General features: G+C 38.3%; 1 non-coding gene across 1 annotated transcript; it reads left to right on the top strand.

Annotated features, from left to right (window-relative positions):
• The first annotated feature begins 1539 nt into the window (after positions 1-1539).
• On the top strand, positions 1540-1643 carry LOC130942777 (small nucleolar RNA R71). Its single transcript, XR_009071328.1, has one exon. It is a non-coding gene; the product is annotated as a small nucleolar RNA R71 (small nucleolar RNA).
• Positions 1644-9752: the final 8109 nt, after the last annotated feature.

Raw genomic sequence — 9752 nt, 5'->3', positions numbered from 1 at the left:
CTCTTCGCACTCAATTGACCATAACTTGAGCTACAAAGATCCAAATGAGGCGGTTCTAGTTACGTTGGAAAGCTAACATCTTGGGCGTCAAAATGATACAAAATTTGCCATAGTTTCTTGACGTATAAGGGTGCGCACGCATACTGTACACGTGCGCGCTGATGAAACAGCGTGGGTCCATTTTGGGCAACTCGTTGGGGGCGATTTCTAGCTCATTTTGGGCCCAATCCAACTCATTTCTCATGCTATTGAACCCAAGGATTGAGGATGGAATGAACGAAATAGTCATAGTTTAGTTTTCATCATGTTTTAGAGTAGAATTCTAGAGAGAGGCTCTCTCCTCTCTCTAGATTTAGGATCGAAATTAGGGTAAAGTTAGGTTAATCACTCTCAAATTTATCTTTCAATTCTTGTTTTGATTTCAACTCTCTTGATATTTTAGTGTTCTATTGTCTTAATCTTCTTAGTTTCTCTTGTTAATTTCTTGTTTTGCTCTCTTTTATGTTGATGAACCATTGTTGAATCATAATTTTCTTTAATGCAATTTTATGTTTCTATGTCATTTTTATGTTCATCTTAATTGCTATTGTTGATTTCTTGCTTGTGATAGTCATGGGTTTCACTAACTCTTGAATTTTGTGATGTTTACTTTTATTGCACATTAGGTGTTTGATAGAATATTTCCTTTAGTTTTTGAGTAGTTCTCTTTACTCTTGGCATATGCTAAGGGAATTGAGTGACCTTGAGTCATTGGGTCTCAATGAATTGGTGATTTGAGAACCCTTGGTGATTAATTTGATACTCATTGACACTAACCCACTATTAATCTAATTAGTAGATAGGTTGGGACTTATGGGTTGATGTGATCAAGCCTATTTTACGTACTTCAAGCCTAGGAGTAGATATTACGTACTTAAGGCTTTTGGAAGTAGACTTAATAGGTTGGCCTCTCATAATTATTAATATATGGGTTGTAGACAAGGATGGTGATCTCAATTTCCTTTGTCTATCCAAGAGTGTTTTTCCTTTCTTTTATTAGTTAATTCTTCATTTACTTTTTTGTCATTTATTTTTCTTGCCCATTGAAAATCAAACCCATTGTTCTTCACAGCCAATAATTGATCACTTCATTGCAATTCTTTGTGAGATGACCTGGAGTCTAAATACTTCGGTTAATTCTTATTTGGGGTTTGTACTTGTGACAACCAATATTTTTTACATGTGATGATTCTTTGTTGGTTTAGAACTATACTTGCAATGAGATTTCATTTGAGGAAATTCTAAACCGTACGAGGAATCCACTCATCAGGCATTCATAGTATCAATCTCAAGAACTCCTTTTTCTGAGTGATCACATTATTCACAGGATTTCTTTCAGAAGTGTACATGAACTAGTTATTTGCAATCATCTCAATGAGTTCCTAGGCTTTTGCAGGCGTTTTCAGATGAAGGGATCCACCAGCAGAATGATCCAGTGACATCTTTGACATTTTAGACAGACCATCATAGAATATACATATGATGCTCCATTCTGGAAACATGTCAGAAGGACACCTTTTGGTTAATTGCTTGTATCTTTCCCAAGCTTCATAGAGGGATTCACCTTCCTTCTGTCTGAAGGTCTGGACATCCACTCTGAGCTTTCTCATCTTTTAAGGTGGAAAGAATTTGGTCAAGAAGGTATTGACCAGCTAGTCCCAAGAGTTCAGGCTTTCTCTAGATTGTGAGTCCAACCATGTCCTAGCTCTATCTCTTACAGCAAAAGAAAAAAGCATAAGTCTGTAGACCTTGGAATCAACCCCATTGGTCTTAACAGTATCACAGATCTGTAAGAATTCAGATAAGAACTGATGAGGATCTTTTGATGGAAGTCTATGAAACTTGTAGTTCTGTTGCATTAGAGAAACTAATTGAGGCTTAAGCTCAAAGTTGTTTGCTCCAATGGCAGGAATTGAGATGCTTCTTCCATAGAAGTTGGAAGTTGGTGTAGCATAGTCACCAAGCATCTTCCTTGCATCTCTGGCATTGTTGTTATTTTCGGCTGCTGATGAGCGGATAATTTATACGCTTTTTAGCATTGTTTTTAGGTAGTTTTTAGTACGATCTAGTTACTTTTAGGGATGTTTTCATTAGTTTTTATGCTAAATTCACATTTTTGGACTTTACTATGAGTTTGTGTATTTTTTTGTGATTTCAGGTATTTTCTTGCTGAAATTGAGGGAACTGAGCAAAACTCTGATAGGAGGCTGACAAAGGACTGCTGATGCTGTTGGAATCTGACCTCCCTGCACTCGAAATGGATTTTCTGGCGCTACAAAACTTCAAATGGCGCGGTCTCAACGTAGTTGGAAAGTAGACATCTAGAGCTTTCCAGCAATATATAATAGTCCATACTTTATTCATGATTAGACGATGTAAACTGGCGTTCAACGCCAGTTCCATGCTGCATTCTGGAGTCAAACGCCAGAAACACGTCACGAATTAGAGTTGAACGCCCAAAACACGTTACAACTTGGCGTTCAACTCCAAGAGAAGCCTCAGCTCATGGATGGATCAAGTTCAGCCCAAGCACACACCAAGTGGGCCCCAGAAAAGGACTTATGCATCAATCACTTACTTCTATAAACCCTAGTAACTAGTTTAGTATAAATAGAACTTTTTACTATTGTATTTAGAATCTTTGGTCTCAGTTTTATTTATTATTCATCTTAGGAGACTATTGATCATGTTTGGGGGCTGGCCATTCGGCCATGCCTGGACCTATCACTTATGTATTTTCAACGGTGGAGTTTCTACACACCATAGATTAAGGGTGTGGAGCTCTGCTGTACCTCAAGTTTCAATGCAATTACTACTATTTTCTATTCAATTCGATTTATTCCTGTTCTAAGATATTCGTTGTGCTTCAACTTGATGAATGTGATGATCCGTGACACTCATCATCATTCTCACCTATGAACGCGCGTGACTGACAACCACTTCCGTTCTACCTTAGACCGGGCGCATATCTCTTGGATTCCTTGATCAGAATCTTCGTGGTATCAGCTAGAATTGATGGCGGAATTCATGGGAATCCGGAAAGTCTAACCTTGTCTGTGGTATTCTGAGTAGGATTCCGGGATGGAATGACTGTGACGAGTGATGAGCGGATAATTTATACTCTTTTTGACATTGTTTTTAGGTAGTTTTTAGTAAGTTCAAGCTACTTTTAGGGATGTTTTCACTAGTTTTTATGTTAAATTCACATTTCTAGACTTTACTATGAGTTTGTGTGTTTTTCTATGATTTCAGGTAATTTCTGGCTGAAATTGAGGGACTTGAGCAAAATTCTGAAAAAGGCTGACAAAAGGACTGCTGATGCTGTTGGAATCTGACCTCCCTGCACTCAAAATAGATTTTCTGGAGCTACAGAACTCCAAATGGCGCGCTCTCAACGGCGTTGGAAAGTAGACATCCAGAGCTTTCCAGCAATATATAATAGTCCATACTTTATTCGGAAATTGACGACGTAACTTGGCGTTGAACGCCAAGTACATGCTGCTGTCTGGAGTTAAACACCAGAAAAACGTCATGATCCGGAGTTGAACGCCCAAAACACGTCATAACTCGGAGTTCAACTCCAAGAGAAGCCTCAGCTCGTGGATTGATCAAGCTCAGCCCAAGCATACACCAAGTGGGCCCCGGAAGTAGATTTATGCATCAATTACTTACTCATGTAAACCCTAGGAGCTAGATTATTATAAATAGGATGATTTACTAATGTATTAGACATCTTTGGTCTCAGCTTTGTTTTATTCTTCATCCTAAGAGGCTATTGATCATGTTTTAGGGGGCTGGCCATTCGGCCATGCCTGAACCTTTCACTTATGTATTTTCAACGGTGGAGTTTCTGCACACCATAGATTAAGGGTGTGGAGCTCTGCTGTACCTCAAGTATTAATGCAATTCTATTTTCTTTCATTCAATTCTCTCTTATTCTTATTCCAAGATATTCATTCACACCCAAGAACATGATGAATGTGATGATTATATGACCCTCATTATCATTCTCACTTATGAACGCGCGTGATTGACAACCACTTCCGTTCTACATGCAACCGAGCTTGAATGTGTATCTCTTAGATTCCCCAACAGAATCTTCGTGGTATAAGCTAGATAGATGGCGGCATTTATGAGGATCCGGAAAGTCTCACCTTGTCTGTGGTATTCCGAGTAGGATCGTGGGAATCCGGAAAGTCTAACCTTGTCTGTGGTATTCCGAGTAGGATTCCGGTAATGAATGACTGTGACGTGCTTCAGACTTGCAAGTGCTGGGCGTGATGACAAACGCAAAAGAATCAAGGGATTCTATTCCAGTAGGCGCGGGAACCAACCAGTGATTAGCCGTGCTGTGACAGAGCGCGTGAGCGTAGTTTTCACTGCGAGGATGGGATGTAGCCTTCGGCCAGGTGATGCCTCCAGACGATTAGCCATGCGAGTGACAGCCGCAGAGGACCATTTTCCCGAGAGGATAGAAAGTAGCCATCGTCGAACGGTGAACCCCTATACACAGCTTGCCATGGAAAGGAATAAGAAGGATTGAGTTGAAGCAGTAGGAGAGCAGGCGTCCTTGAGCCATGCAGTATCTCCATGCGCTTATCTGAAATTCCCACCAATGAATCTGCATGAGTATTCTATCCCTTTTATATCTTCTATTTTCTTATTTCTATTTTCGAAACCATAAACCCATTTAATCTGCCTAACTGAGATTTACAAGGTGACCATAGCTTGCTTCATACCAACAATCTCTGTGGGATCGACCCTTACTCACGTAAGGTTTATTACTTGGACGACCCAGTACACTTGCTGGTTAGTTGAACGGAGTTGTGAATTCAACCAGTGCCATAATAATGATTTCATACAAACAGTTAGAACATGGATCACAATTTCGTCCACCAAGTTTTTGGCGCCGTTGCCGGGGATTGTTCGAGTATGGACAACTGATGGTTCATCTTGTTGCTCAGATTAGGTAATTTTCTTTTCAAAAATCTTTTTCAAAATTTTTCTTTTCTTTTTCGTTTTTTCCAAAAATATTTTCGAAAAAATCAATAAAAATCCAAAAAAAAATTAGAAAATCATAAAAACCAAAAATATTTTGTGTTTCTTTTTTGAGTCTTGAGTCAATTTTTAAGTTTGGTGTCAATTGCATGCTTTAAAAATTTTTCTTGCATTTTTTTCGAAAATCCCATGCATTCATAGTGTTCTTCATGATCTTCAAGTTGTTCTTGATAAGTCCTCTTGTTTGATCTTGATGTTTTCTTGTTTTGTGTTGTTTCTTGTTTTTCATGTGCATCTTTGCATTCATATTTTCCAAGCATTAAAAATTTCTAAGTTTGGTGTCTTGCATATTTTCTTTGCATCAAAAAAATTTTTTCAAAAAAAAATGTTCTTGATGTTCATCATGATCTTCAAAGTGTTCTTGGTGTTCATCTTGACATTCATAGCATTCTTGCATGCATTCATGGTTTTGATCTAAAAATTTCATGCATTGAGTAATTTGGTTGTTTTTCTCTCTCATAATTAAAAAGTCAAAAATAAAAAAAATATCTTTTCCTTATTTTCCTCCAAATTTTCGAAATTGTGGGTTGACTTGGTCAAAAATTTTTAAAAATTAGTTGTTTCTTACAAGTCAAGTCAAAATTTCAATTTTAAAAATCTTATCTTTTTAAAATCTTTTTCAAAAATCATATCTTTTTCATTTTTTCTATTTTTCGAAAATTTCAAAAACATTTTTCAAATTATTTTCAAAATCTTTTCCTTATCTTTACATCATATTTTCGAAAATTCACTAATAATTAATGTGATTGGTTCAAAAATTTGAAGTTTGTTACTTTCTTGTTAAGAAAGGTTCAATCTTTAAGTTCTAGAATCTTATCTTGTAGTTTCTTGTTAGTGAAGTAAATAATTTCAAAATTTTTGAATTAAATCTTTTTATCTTTTATTTTATCTTTTTCAAAAATTTTATTTTTCTTCAAAATTTGATTTCAAAATATCTTATCTAACTTACTATCTTTTTATCTTTTTCAATTTTGATTTCAAATCTTTTTCAATCAACTAACTAACTTCTTGTTTGTTTCTTATCTTTTTCAAAACCACCTAACTACTTCTCCCTCTTCTATTTTCGAAAAATATCTCTCTCTTTTCAAAAATTCTTTTTAATTAAATAATTGTTTCGAATTTTAATTTCAATCACATTTATCTCTAATTTTCGAAAATCACTAACCCCTTTTCAAAATTATTTTCGAAATTCCCTTCTCTTTTCTTCTTCTATTTAATTATTTAATTACTAACACCTCTCTTCACCTCTCTTCATCTAAAAATCCGAATCCATTCCTCTTCATTCTTCTACCCCCTTCTTTTTCTACTAACACAAAGGAATCTCTATACTGTGACATAGAGGATTCCTCTTCTTTTCTTGTTTTCTTCTCTTTCATATGAGCAGGAACAAGGATAAAGGCACTCTTGTTGAAATTGATCCAGAACTTGAAAGGACTCTTAAGAGAAAATTAAGAGAAGCTAAATTAAATTATTCTAAAGGTAACCTTTCATAAACATTAGAGCAAGAGAAGGAGATGGCAGCCGAAAATAATAATAATGCAAGGAGAATGCTTGGTGACTTCACAAAGCCAACGTCCAAATTTGATGGAAGAAGCATCTCCATTCCTGCCATTGGAGCCAATAACTTTGAGCTGAAACCTCAGCTAGTTGCTTTAATGCAACAAAACTGCAAGTTTTATGGACTTCCATCTGAAGATCCTTATCAGTTTTTAACTGAGTTCTTGCAGATCTGTGAGACTGTAAAGACGAATGGAGTTGATCCTGAAGTCTACAGACTCATGCTTTTCCCTTTTGCTGTAAGAGACAGAGCTAGAATATGGTTGGATTCACAACCTAAGAATAACCTGGACTCCTGGGATAAGCTGGTCACTACCTTCTTGGATAAATTCTTTCCTCCTCAAAAGCTGAGCAAGCTGAGAGTGGATGTTCAAACCTTCAAACAAAAAGATGGTGAATCCCTCTATGAAGCTTGGGAAAGATACAAGCAGCTGACCAAAAGATGTCCATCTGACATATTTTCAGAATGGACCATTTTAGATATATTCTATTATGGTCTCTCTGAAATTTTCGAAAATGTCATTGGACCATTCTGCAGGTGGATCTATTCACCTGAAGAAAACGCCTGAAGAGGCTCAAGAACTCATTGACATGGTTGCAAACAACCAATTCATGTACACTTCTGAGAGGAATTCCGTGAACAATGGGATACCTCAGAAGAAAGGAGTTCTTGAAATTGATACTCTGAATGCCATATTGGCTCAGAACAAAGTGTTGACTCAACAGGTCAACATGATCTCTCAAAATCTGAATGGATTGCAACATGCATCCAACAGTACTAGAGAGGCAGCTTCTGAAGAAGCTTATGATCCTGAGAACCCTGCCATGGCAGAGGTTAATTACATGGGTGAACCTTATGGAAACACCTATAACTCATCATGGAGAAATCATCCAAATTTCTCCTGGAAGGATCAACAAAAACCTCAACAAGGTTTTAACAATGGTGGACGCAATAGGCTGAGTAATAGTAAGCCATATCCATCATCTTCTCAGCAACAGACAAAGAATTCTGAACAAAATACTTCTAATTTAGCCAATATAGTCTCTGATCTGTCAAAGGCCACTTTCAGTTTCATGAATGAAACAAGATCCTCCATTAGAAATTTGGAGGCACAAGTGGGCCAGCTGAGTAAGAAAGTCATTGAAACCCCTCCCAGTATTCTCCCAAGTAATACAGAAGAGAATCCAAAAGGAGACTGCAAGGCCATTGATGTGATCAACATGGCCGAATGCACAAGGGAGGGGAAGGACGAAAATCCTAGTGAGGAAGACCTCCTGGGACGTCCCTCAAGCAAGAAGGAGTTTCCTATTAAGGATCCAAAGGAATCTGAGGCTCATACAGAGACCATAGAGATTCCATTGAATCTCCTTCTGCCATTCATGAGCTCTGAAGACTATTCTTCCTCTGAAGAGGATGAAGATGTGACTGGAGAGCAAGTTGCTCAATACTTAGGAGCTATCATGAAGCTGAATGCCAAGTTGTTTGGTAATGAGACTTGGGAAAGTGAACCTCCCTTGCTCATTAATGAACTGGATACTTGGATTCAGAAAATTCTACCTCAAAAGAGACAAGATCCTGGCAAGTTCTTATTACCTTGTACCATAGGCACCATGACCTTTGAAAAAGCTCTATGTGATCTGGGGTCAGGGATAAATCTTATGCCACTCTCTGTAATGGAGAAGCTGGGGATCATTGAGGTACAACCTGCCTTGTTCTCATTACAACTGGCAGACAAGTCATTGAGACAAGCTTATGGAATAGTAGAGGACGTGTTAGTAAAGGTTGAAGGCCTTTACATCCCTGCTGATTTCATAATCCTAGACACTAGGAAGGAAGAAGATGATTGCATCATCCTTGGAAGACCTTTCCTAGCCACAGCAGGAGCTGTGATAGATGTCAACAGAGGCGAATTAGTCCTTCAATTGAATGGGAAATACCTTGTGTTTAAGGCACAAGGCCATCCCTCTGTGACAGAAGAGAGTAAGCATGAAGAGCTTCTCTCAATTCAGGGTCAAAGAGCCCTCACAGTCAAACTCTAAGTTTGGTGTTGTGAGGCCACAACCAAACTCTAAGTTTGGTGTTAAAATCCTATATCCAAACTCTAAGTTTGGTGTGGACAACTATACAACATTGACCTGATCACCTAGTGGCTCCATGAGAGCCACTGTCAAGCTATTGACATTAAAAGAAGCGCTTGTTGGGAGGCAACCCAATTTTATTTATCTAATTTTATTTTATTGTTATTTTGTGTCTTATTAGGTACATGATCATGAGGAGTCACGAAAAAATCATAAAAATTAAAAACAGAATCAAAAACAGTAGAAAAAAAAAATTTTTTTTCACCCTGGAGGACGCACAGGCTGGCGTTCAACGCCAGTAAGGTGCATCTGGCTAGGCGTTCAACGCCAGAACAGAGCACCATTCTGGCGCTGAACGCCAGAAACAAGCAACATTCTGGCGCTTAACGCCAGGAATGTGCCCAGAGAGGAAAAACTGGCGCTGAACGCCAGTAACAAGCATGAAACTGGCGTTCAACGCCAGAAACATGCTTTACATGGGCGTTGAACGCCCAAAATGTGCACCAATGGGCGTTTAAACGCCAGAATGGTGTGCCAAGGCATTTTACATGCCTATTTGGTGCAGGGATGGAATTCCTTGACACCTCAGGATCTGTGGACCTCACAGGATCCCCACCTACCTCGCCCTCTCTCTCTCCATTCATGGTCACCCCTTCTGTTTTTCATTCACCACCTACATCTATCCACTCTTCCCCATACACCCCACCTACCTTTACAATTCAACTTCTCTTTACCACCCAATCCCACCCATATAGCCGAATCCATCTCCCCTCACTCACCTCCATTTTCTTCTTCTTCTTCTTCTTCTCTTCTTTCTTCTCTTGCTCGAGGGCGAGCAATATCTTCAGTTTGGTGTGGTAAAAGCATAGCTTTTTGCTTTTCCATTACCATTAATGGCACCTAAGACCAGAGAAACCTCAAAGGGAAGACAAAAGCTTCCACCTCTGAGTCATGGAAGATGGAAAGACTCATATAAGCCGTCATAGCTCAGTGGTAGAACATGTGGCTGCAAATCAAGA

The sequence above is a fragment of the Arachis stenosperma genome, chromosome 7 (assembly GCF_014773155.1).
Source record: "Arachis stenosperma cultivar V10309 chromosome 7, arast.V10309.gnm1.PFL2, whole genome shotgun sequence".
NCBI lineage: Eukaryota > Viridiplantae > Streptophyta > Magnoliopsida > Fabales > Fabaceae > Arachis > Arachis stenosperma.
The sequence above is the reverse complement of the archived record's forward strand: the minus strand, read 5'-3'. Positions and strand labels throughout refer to the sequence as shown.